Source organism: Euprymna scolopes, chromosome 27, assembly GCF_053919585.1.
Source record: "Euprymna scolopes isolate OS-2025 chromosome 27, ASM5391958v1, whole genome shotgun sequence".
Taxonomy (NCBI): Eukaryota; Metazoa; Mollusca; class Cephalopoda; order Sepiida; family Sepiolidae; genus Euprymna; species Euprymna scolopes.
The window spans coordinates 29284449-29284754 of NC_136508.1; positions in this window are offsets into that span (position 1 = coordinate 29284449).

Here is a 306-nt window from a genome sequence, read left to right on the forward strand (position 1 = left end):
CACTTAAATAAAATTTGTAGCTTATATTGCACTCAAATAAAATTTGTAGTCTATATTGCACTTAAATAACATTTTTGTAAAAAGTAAAATAAGTTCAGTCGTTTCCGTGCCACACTTATAGACATTCAAAAACACGAACATTCCTATAAATAAATAAATAAATAAATTCCTATAATAAAAAACCTTGACACTTCAAAAGCATGTGGATCTGGTCTCATCCCGGCTGTGCTATTAAAATGTGCTCCGTCAGAGTATCTCCAGTTCTCTCCAAACTTTACAATAAATGCCTTAATGAATATTGCTTTC